Here is a 10,803-nt window from a genome sequence, read left to right on the forward strand (position 1 = left end):
TTGTTATTATTAGCTGATATTATTGCACTTGAGCTTTCTAATATATCATTTTATACTTTTACTGGGATGTTTTGGGGTATATATAACTTATTTTCCAAATTAGTTTTCAAGCTCTATAAAAGCACATATGAGTCTTACACTTTCTTTCATTTCCTTTGTGCTAGTTCAATTCACTATCTGCAAGAAAATAGCAAAATGATGATTTTGATATTCCAGTATTTTTTTTACCTGTATTTTTGAAATACCATAAGCCTGATCCTTTTTGAAGTGATGTTATTTTAGGGATAATGGATGTGTTTTTTTTGTGTGGAGATTTAAATTCTTCAAGTATTCAGAGAAAGAGATGTGGAAATCAAATGAAAACTAATGTGGTTGCTGAAAAATCTGGGTTGAAGTCTTGTTTTTTCTATTTATTTACTAGCTCCATGATTTTCATCTCTGATTCTCAGCTTCTCTATGTCAATGAATAATGAGGACAATAATGCCTTTTTAATGTAGCATTTAGCTTTCTTCTGTATTTCATTATTCAGATTAAAATATCATAATAATATTTTTTCAACAAAAATATGTCTTAAGAATACCTGGGCCACCAGAATACTATAAATCTGTAGTGCAGTCACGTGTGTGTGTGTGTGTGTGTGTGTATGAGATATACATATATATATATGTACATGTATATATGCATATCTATCTATCTAGGTAGGTAGGTAGGTAGATAGATAGATAGATAGATAGATAGATAGATAGATAGATAGTAGGTATTGTTAACAATTGCAGAAAAGGGGATAGACAGACCAATGTTTTCCAGAGAAGGTTCTCTGGAGATGCTAATAGAGGCTCCTGGATGGGGGAGGTAGTTACAAATAGATGGAAAACTTGCAAAACTGGTCAATATCCACACAATACTAATCAGTTGCATTTCATGGGGCACAATTTGCATTTTGATGAACAAGAATTTTTTTATATCGTTTTCCTGTCAGGATTGTAAAAAATCTCAGAGACAACAAAAACTTAAAATAACAATTGAAGTCAATACTCTCACTAAATTTCAGTGTTTCACAATTTTTCCTTGTACCACATGTTTTCTCAAATACAATATTGTTCTTGCTAATCCTTTATATAAAAGGAGCCTTGGGTTAATTATTTTAAAAATATAAGTATACTAGTATACAGCTCATTTAGTGAGTATTTGATTAGCACATTTTCAGTTGGAAAAGAGAATGAACTAACATAGGAAGTTTTTTTTAAAGGTGTTTTTGTTACTGAACTATAGAGGTTTGTTCTCCTGTGCACCTCAGAGCCCAATTAAATGCCAACAGGAGTTTGCAGCAAAGAAAGTAAAGGTTTATTTAAGGAACCAGTGCCAAACTCAGTCACAGGTGAGCTATTGCTCCAAGACCTGGCTCCCTGATGGCTTCTAGGGTTGGGTTATACAGAGGACTAAGTGAGTTAGGGTTGTGGTTAGGGTTGTCATCTCTACTGATTGGTTGGCGCTGAGGTAGGGGGGTGGGGAGGGTCTGGGGGGGTGTTTTATCAGTGCTTCTGGTCCTGATGTCAGCCTTAGTGGTGTTCTGTCTGGTTTTGTAAAGATGTGTGGGCAGTGGGGTCACTTCTCTCTAGTTTGACTGAAACTGCCTCTGTGGTCAGTAGACCCAAGGCTCTGTTCCTAAGATTACTTGGTGCTGACCAGAACCTCATTTTCCTGAGAGCTTAATGATTAAGGGAGTGGACCAAGAAAAGGAGGGAGGAAAGTGACTCATGGTGCTGGGTGAGGCCAATTTGAATCAAACGGAAAGAAAAGATAAAAGGTCATATTAAAGGAAGGAAGTTTCTGTGCAATTACAATTTCAGCTTCTGTTCAAATCAGTAAATATTTCATAAGGACCTACGATGTGATTCAAAGAGGAATAATGATACCCATCTTTATTGGACACCTACAATATTCCACCACCCACTGTGTTGGGTTTTACCCCATGTTTGAATGGAACCCCGTTTCTGATAGTATAGTTCTGGAAGTCTTGATAATTTATTCTGGAAAATAGCCATATGTGGGGTTCCATAATTCATATAGAATTCATGTAAGTCTCTTTTACTAGTGTAAATGAAAGATGCATTTTCATATCTCTTCAGGCACCATCTACCACTTTTTTCAAATTCCGTTGGGTAACTGATTGAAAAAAAAAATACAAACAAAACATACACATCTAAGAGCAAACAAGTAATTTTCCTGGAGCAGGACATTCCAGACCCATATTTTAGAGAGAGAGATTTCCACTTAAAACCTTTTCATTATTATAAAGAAGCTCAAATCCTCACATCTCAAAAATCTTTTATTTAGAACCCAATCTTCCCTTTGTTTTGTAGAACAAAAAGGTCCATTGATGTATTTTTTAAAAACAAAAAACTCTTTGTTCTCAAAGGGTAATTCACACTTCTGAAGTTAGAAAGCTCCTGGCAGCTTTTTCTCTAACTTAAGTCATCAAGATCAAATATAATAATAATAATAATAATAATAATAATAATAATAATAATAAAAAATACAAGAAATGTGCTTCAATGTCAGCCACGATATTATGACTGAACTGAACTGTGTCATTATAAGTATGTGTAGGGCTTTCACCCCTGAGCAAAGTTGTGATTTAAAATTTTTATGTCTTTTCATGGTTTTTCTGTCACCTCTTACTGCAAGCTATTCCTTCTCACTGCTTTTGGTGGACTTGCCTCTCAAGCCGTTTCTTCTTTCACTACCATGGTCAAAGCCCACACATTCCCTCATAGAACCTCTTACTCAGCACTCACAGACATGTCCTTTTTGAGACTTGTTTTTGGTTTTTAATTACAGTTGACCTGCAGTATTATCTTAGTTTCAGCTGTGCAGCATAGTGATTAGACATTTACATATAGCTCGGGAAGTGATCCCTCTGATAAGTCTACCCATCTGACACTGTACATAGGTATGACAACTTTATTGACTATATATCCTATGCTGGACTTTATGTCCCTGTGACTGTTTTTATAACTGGTAATTTGTACATCTTCACCCCTCCCCCTTTTTCACCCATCTCCCTAATCCTTGCCCATCTGGCAACCATCTAAATGCTGACAGGCATGTCCTATGCTCAATTCAACACACTTGACACTCCCCTCTTACAGCTGGCAATGTTGAGAAGTTCAGATAGAGGCAGTAGCCAAATCATTCTCTTTGTAGGTGAATTTAGCGTATGTGTGTGGTCTGTAAGCATACATATCTTAACACATATAGCAGGATTGGCAAACATTTTCTATAAAGGGACACATAGCAACTATTTTAGGCTTTGCAGGCCACAGAGTCTCTCACATTCTGAGACAACTACTCAACTTTTAGTCATTGTGGCACAAAAGCAGCCACAGACTGTACATAAATGAGTGGATTGAGCTGGGTTCTAATAAAACTTTATTTACTAAAACATGTAGAAGCCCTAGAAGCTGTGGTTTGCTGATCCCAGAATATAGTGTAGTCTGGACAAGAGATAAGAATACCAGGGGCTACAAGCTCTGAGCAGCTTACTCCCCTCATCTGTCACTTGAAAGAATAGTTTTATAAGCTCTAAAGTGCGCTAAAGTGCTATGCACACAGAGAACAGACTGATGATTGACAGAGGGGAATGGGGGTTGGGGACTGAGTGAAAAAAGTGGAGGGGATAGAATCACAAAATCGCCAGTACCAAAAAACCACATAGGGAATATAGTCAATAATATTGTAATAACTATGTGTGGTGGGTGGTAGGTAGGTGCTGGAAATATGGGGGGACACTTTGTAAAGTATATGATTATCGAACCACTATGCTTACATCTGAAACTAATGCAAACTAATATTGAATATAAACTGTTTTTGAAAAATAAAATTTTAAAAAGTACTATGTAGACATGCAAGATGGTATTCATTTAATCTATCATTTATTCAACAAATGCTTGTCCAGTGAGCAATGTGTGTTAAGAACTGTCCTAGAACAACAAAGTGGTAATAAATAAGGATGAGTCACATCAACATTGGGAAGGGTCCTGATATTGGACTGTTGGGCAATTGTCAAGTTGGGGTCATAGGGTAAGATGATAGCCCGGTGGGTGGAGGTGGGGTTTTTCCCTGATGAAAGGAATTCATGTTCACACGGTCACTCATTTTGGGAAGTGGTTAATTCTGGGCAGGAAATGAGTTGGCACTTTGGGTTGGGGGTGGTCACGCTTCTTTCTCTCTCTGGGGCCACGGAGCATCGGACCAGGATTCTAAGTTACGGAAAGGCCTCGGTCATTCTGGTTGTGGGGACTGAGAGGCTTCCTGGCTATGTGGAGTTCAGCCTAGAATGATTAGGATCATTACGTTTCAACTAAGTTGTGACAGTGACCAAGAAGGGGAAGCAGCCAGCATTTCGGGAATGGCCAGCATGAAGGCTCAGGGTTGTAGAGTTGTGGCCTCGGTAGCACTCGGTAGCAGTGTTCCTTCCAGAGTCCAAAGGAGTTGTGAATGATGGTAGACCATGCCCAAATCATTTGGAAGAAAGAATCACTTCATGTTTTAGACAGTGGTGGAGAAGTGTACTATGTGTAAACATCGTTCTTACCATGAAATGCATAGTCTGGCAATGGAGATAAACACACAACCATACAATTCTAGTGCAGGGTGATGAGTGTTTAGAGGTGAGGACACCAGGCCTGGGTTGGATGCCTAACAGCCTGGGAATGGTTCTTGAAAAACAATAAAATCTCTGAGTTGAGATTTTATGAGTGAGGTCAGTGAACCATGCTGAGATGGGAGGGCAAGGTCCTTGTAGACAAAGGAAACAGCCATGGGCGATCAGGTGGCTTCACAACAGAGCAGTGCAGGGTCCTTAGGGAGGTGGCTGTGGAGTCAGACTTGAAGCATTTACATCAGTGATTCCCAAAGTGGGCGCTACCGCCCCCCGGTGGGCGCTGCAGCGATCCAGGGGGGGGCGGTGATGGCCACAGGTGCATTTGGGGGCGATGAGTAACTGCTATTAAAATTAAAAAAAAATTAATTTCCAGGGGCTGAGTAATATTTTTTCTGGAAAGGGGGCGGTAGGCCAAATAAGTTTGGGAACCACTGATTTACATCCTGGCTCCAAGCTGCTTAAAGTTGGACATGCTTATGCATCTCTTCAGGGCTGGGTTTTCTCATCTGTAACATGGGCATGGCAATCTTTCGCATGAGGGGTTGTGGGAACAGGGCACTATTTGAAGGCTTCATTATGATGCCTGAAACCGGCAAGCAAGCATTCAGTAAATGTTAGCAGTTTTTATAGATTTATATACTATAAAGCGATTTAAATAAACACACCATGGTTGATGGAGGAACATGTAAAGGTCAGGTGCAATGCAGGGCTGTCTGAGTATATGCATGTTGCTCTGACAAGGAAGTCAGCCTCCTTATGCATTTTCTTGTGCTGTCCTCATCTCAATGTGTCAATCCCATGACAGGTTGTGGCCTTTCTTCCTTTGACTCCTCCTGCACCTGATGCTGAGTGCATCAGGCCAGCTGTTGAAACTCCTCATGAGAGCGGAAGGCAACTCAGAGGTCACGACAGTTATGTCATCCGTACTGCCAGCACAGGGAGTAAGATGATGACATTCCTCAGCTAGTTTTCACTCAGGCCTTCTGGTGAGGGAGGTGGAGGGGACTTCAGCCCAGCGTGTTCTTAACTAGTTGTGCTGATATTCTTACCTGTCTTGCTGTGAGTGAAATCTACAGATTTCCTGAGTGTTGACTTAGTGCCAGACACTGATCTGGGTGCTGGAGTTCAGATTCTCCCCTCCTAGGTGCTCCATTCTAAGTGGAAAAAAGACATGAAAACACCAAGGAGACAGGGAAGGGACCCCCATCTCTCTATATCAGTTGATTTAACCAGGCCAGTTTTCCCTAAAGTATGAAAGCGTCCCCTGGGCGTTGGCCTCATGTACACCTTTGTTGGTCCAGTGGCTGTTTTTGTTTCCGGATGCAGGTGGGAGTTGGATTCAGTGAGTTTGAAGAAGCTTCATTCCTCTCAAACCTGCACCTTTCCCCAGAGCCAGACTATCCGCTGACGATACTGAGTATCATAAAACACCACACACGTACTCGCTTTTCAAGCTTCTTGAGTGTTTGTTTTCCCCACAGCTTTGGGATGGATTATGCTTCTCATTTTGCAGCGGTGGAAATGTAAGTTTAGAGGGTGTTTGTGGCTCAGCAAGATCCCAGTGTGAGCAATTGCCTGAGCTAGGATTCAAACTCAAGTTTCCAGACAGTCTTCCCAATTGCCGCCCCCAGACTTGTCTCCTCTCTTTCCTTGGCCATAGGGAAAGTACATAGCCCACTCCTGACTGTACCCTAAGCTTCCAACATATTGGCTAGAACCTTGTTCCAGAACTTGCCTAAGATTCCGGAGGGAGCTGGACCAAGAGCATATTACAAATGAATACTGTCATGGTGTCCTGAGGATGTTCTCAAGGGTGTCCGGACTCTCACATTTGCATTAGCAGCTGAAGAGGAGGGGGAACCCATCTCCCAAGTCAGCTTGGGAAGCATAATGGATTCAGGGAAAGTCATTGAAACTGGCGTTCCTAAAAACCCATGGCTTAAGGAATTGCCCAGAGCGCCGAGGAAACAGAATGTAGGTGTCAGTGAGTCTCTTGCAGATCTTATGAAAATAGAAGTTCTGTTTTAATAGGTCTGGGTTGGGGGTGAGATTCTGGGCTACTGGTCCAGGACACAATTTGGACAGCAAGGATTTAAACCACTGACTCTCAAAAGTAGCCTAAAGTCTGGGAGTAAACCCGATGCCTGGCTTCTAACCCCAGAGATTCTAACTTAATTGGCCTGAGATAAAATTTGATTTTAATTCTCTATGGTGAGTATTTCCATCTACAAAATGAATAGAATGGCATCTAGCTATCTCATAGTGGTAGGAATATAGATGAGTTATATGGAGGCTATACTGTACCTGGCTCATAAGAGGTTCAGTAAACTAAACCAACGTTTGTGTTTTTTCTTCCAAAATCCCAGGTGGCAGCAGTGGGCTTTGTCTCCTGAAAATGCCCCCTTTCTTTAATTGGCATTCTTACTCTCCTGAGTGCTCAACAGCCCTTTTGAAGGAAAAAGACGGCTCTCCATTCACATTTTCATATTGTTGTAAAGAGTTTTTATTCCTTTTTCACGGGTGGGGTGCTTATTTGCTATTTTTCCCTAAAATGAAGCCCCTGTTGAAAGAGATTTTCTTTGATTATTCATTTAAGAAATAGTCATTGAAGGGCGATCTGTTTTGCCCCAGGAGATTGCTGGGTTATGAGGACTCAGTGCTGAATAAGATAGAGTTCCTGCCTTTGAGGAGTTTGGATGTTGGAGGGACACTACAGCGAGAACCAGAGCTGGACAGCCCTGTTACGCACATAAGGATGGAACACGTATGGAGGAAGGCAGAAAGGAATTTGGAGAGGCCAGAAGAGGCAAGAAGACCTCTCTGAGATCAGAGCAATGATAAGAGTTTACCAGGCAAAAAAGGAAAACAAGGACAAAGAGTATCTGCCAACATCTGGTGGCAAGACTGAGAACAGAAGGCTTGAGGAATTGGGAGAAGTTCCATGTGATCTGAGCAGAGAGCACCAGGAAGGGAGAGGGAGCATGAAGCTAGCAAGAAAGGCGGGGTCTAGATGGAGAGGGAGCTGGTTCAGATACCTTAGATTTCAAGAAGGTTGCATTTGTAGTGATTGGAGCAAGGAGTGTTGGAAGGTGGATGTTCACACACCAGGACTTGAATCCCAGCTCTGCCACCCACTGACTGTGTGATGTTGGCCATGCTACTCAGTGTCTCTGAGTGTTAATGTCATTGCTGAGGGGGGATAATAATGTCTACCTCATAGTAGGTTGTTTTGAGAATTAAATGAGTGAGTACATGAAAAGCTGGGCAAACGATTATTACTATCGAGCCCAAGGACAATGGAGAGTTGTTATTGCTGTTAGGAGCTGGGATTTGTGAGGAAAAAGACAAGAGGCAAAGATGTGAGTTAGGAGGTAATGAGAGTAGTGCAAGCGAGATGATTGTGGCTGGGACTAGACAATTGGGTGAGTGGACAGATGTGGATTGGATGGGAAATAGGAAAGAAGGGTCATGTGAAACTCACTTTGAGTGACTTTGAGATTGAGAATGCAGGGATGGTAAGAAGTTCGGGGTGTCGTGAGGTCAATGTTGTGCATGCTGAGATTGTATCTATCAGGTACCGGTTGTGGAGTATAGGAAGCTTAGTGGGAAGGCATTTATTAGAGGGTATTACAGGCTTACAGAATTTTCTGGAGGGCTGAGAAAACAGTCCAGCTTGAGCTTGCAGGAGCAACCTCTACCCCCCTCTCCTAGGAACTGCGCTGCTGGGGTAGCTGCTATCTAATCGATAATCTTGCAACCAGGAAGCTGCCCCCTTCGGGAGCCACCACACTGCTGTTTTGAACAGGAAACCATGACAATCAGGAAGCTGCTACTGCTGCCAGTTCTAGAACCACTGGGAATCTGTAACAGACCATATCAGCAGAATGGATGCTCCTCCCTCTCCACCCAGACGCGCCCCACCTGCTAAGCCAGTATCTGAATGCGGGGACCTCTGCAAAAGCAGCTGCAGAGAAGCCAAGCGCCTCCAGAGCTGGGCTTGCGGTGCAGGGGACGAGCATAGCACAATCCGGTCCACCTCAGATGAAGCTATTCTAGAGCAGCGGTCGCCAACCTTTTGGACCTCATGGACCACCAATGGTCCGTGGACCACCATTGGCAACCACTGTCCCAGAAGTTAGTTTTCCAACTTCTAGAGCAGAGAAGGTCACACTAGAACTGGTGTTTTGTAAATTGTGAGTTGTGACTCACGAAAGCATCGTCAGATCAATTCAGGAGGTCACAAGACTTTTTTTCTTAGTTATGAGTAGTAAAGGCAACTATTACTTAATGTAATGATACTTCTGTCTGAGGTGTGTGTGTGTGTATCCTTATTTGCAAAGTGGAACATTCTTCCCTCTGGATCATGATAAAAAACCAAACCCTCAAAAGTCACTGCACTGGACTTGCGGGGTCTCAGAGAGAACTAATGGGCAGACCCCAGAGTCTACTGAATATGTAGGGTTGGGTTTTAAGAGAAAATCAAAGCTGGGTATCTAGAGTATATCGTCACTGGCAAGAAGCCCTGTGAGTTAAGTGACCCAGGGAGATGGTGTGCAGTGTTAAGGGAAGGAGGTCTGGAACAGACCCCAGGGAGCGCAAGCATTTCATCTCGGGGCAGGAATTTTCTCCGGGGGTGTGCTGGTCCTGCTTGCACTATGGCAGTTTTCACATGTTCTCCGGAAAGAGAGCTGGATCCGGGGAAGCCTCAGAGCGCTGGAAAGGTGTGTTCCAAACACACGTGAACTAGGGCTGATTTGGCTGCTGCCTGGCACAGCCGTGGTACACACCACACTGGATCATAAACCAGCACCTGGCATGGGTCCAGGCACCATACTGGCACCGTGACATGTATGGAATGGATGCGCAGAGCAGAGAAGTTCTCAGGAAAGCTGGAAAGAGTTCCTCAGATTCCAACATTCAGGAGCTGGTCCAGAGGGGGCTAATCTCACCAGCCAAGGTTGACTCAGTAGCTCTGGGCTACTGCAGCAGCCTCCTGGTCTGTGATCCAAGGTTTCCTGCTTTCACTTACCCACAGTCCACCGTGGTCTGAAATACTAAATGGGAAGTTCCAGAAATGAGCAATTCATAAATGTTAAAGAGCAGGCTGTTCTGAGGAGTATGATGAAATCTCACACTGTCCAGCTCCATCCCAACCGGGACATGACTCATCCCTTTGTCCCCCGCAGCCACACTCTACATGCTCCCTGCCGTTAGTCACTCGGTAGCTGTCTTGGTGATCAGATCGACTGTTGCAGTATCACAGTGCTTGTGCTCAAGTCACCCTTATTTCACTTCACAGTGGCCCCTAAGCACAAGAACAGTGATATTCCAAAGAGAAGCCAGAAAGTGCTTTTTTTTTTTTAAAGAAAAAGAATGAAAAGTTAAGTATGTATACGAAAAAACAAAACAAAACACAGTACCTATAGGGTTTGGTATGCCATGGTTTCAGGCATTTACTGGGGGTCTTGAAACGTATTTCTTGTGGATAAAGGAGGAACCACTCTATCATTTTTAAAGAGTATTTTGTTGCATAGAAAATTGGCAATAAGGGGTGGGAGCTGTTCAGGATGGTGGACTTTATTGCTGCTAACTCAGGAGACAAACTGAATGTGCATCCATAGAAAAATGGGCAAACTGTGTATAGTTAAACAAGGAAATACCAGTAGGTGGCAATTAAATGAATGAGCTCGATCTACATGTATCAATCTGCATGAATCTCAAAAACCTAAGGTTATGTGAAAAAAACTCAAGCACAAAATGTTATATAAAGTATGATATTGTTTATTGAAATGTTAAAATCCTCACAAAACTCTCTTATATAGTCTAATGGGAGAACAAGTATAAATTTATGTAAGCGGAGGAGACACACAAACTTCCAGGCAAGGGCTGTTCTCTGGGGAGCATGTAGGAACGTGGATGGAGGGTTGAGATTTTAGCTCTATATGGATTATTTTCTTTTTAAACAGAAGCAGAGACATATAGTAACATATTAATAGTTATTAAATTAGCTGGTGAGGCATGGGAAAAATACTATTTTCTGTTCTTTCTATAATTAAAAAATATTTACAAATGAATATACATTTTATAATGCCCAGAGCAAGAATCAGGCTTCTTCCCCTGACCTCTGATTAAGCAG

Source organism: Myotis lucifugus, unplaced genomic scaffold (assembly GCF_000147115.1).
Source record: "Myotis lucifugus unplaced genomic scaffold, Myoluc2.0 scaffold_273, whole genome shotgun sequence".
Lineage (NCBI taxonomy): Eukaryota > Metazoa > Chordata > Mammalia > Chiroptera > Vespertilionidae > Myotis > Myotis lucifugus.